The sequence below is a fragment of the Penaeus monodon genome, chromosome 28 (genome assembly GCF_015228065.2).
Source record: "Penaeus monodon isolate SGIC_2016 chromosome 28, NSTDA_Pmon_1, whole genome shotgun sequence".
Lineage (NCBI taxonomy): Eukaryota > Metazoa > Arthropoda > Malacostraca > Decapoda > Penaeidae > Penaeus > Penaeus monodon.
Genome location: NC_051413.1, coordinates 25,923,309 through 25,923,537, shown reverse-complemented (window position 1 = coordinate 25,923,537; position 229 = coordinate 25,923,309).

Genomic DNA, 229 nt, shown 5'->3' with positions numbered 1-229 from the left:
GGGTCTAAAGATTTCAGTTGTGGAAGCTATCATTTGTTACTAACTGTGAACAGCCTTTCAAAATTCAGTGATTCACAGATATGTATAAAAGAATGAAAACCTGTTAGATGGAATCTCAAAGTATCATTCAGTAGTTGAGGAAACTCACAGCTGAGTTAAGCAGAGGGAATTATATAATAGCAGTTTGTGAAGAGATTTGCACTTTCAACACAATACAGTATCTAGGAGA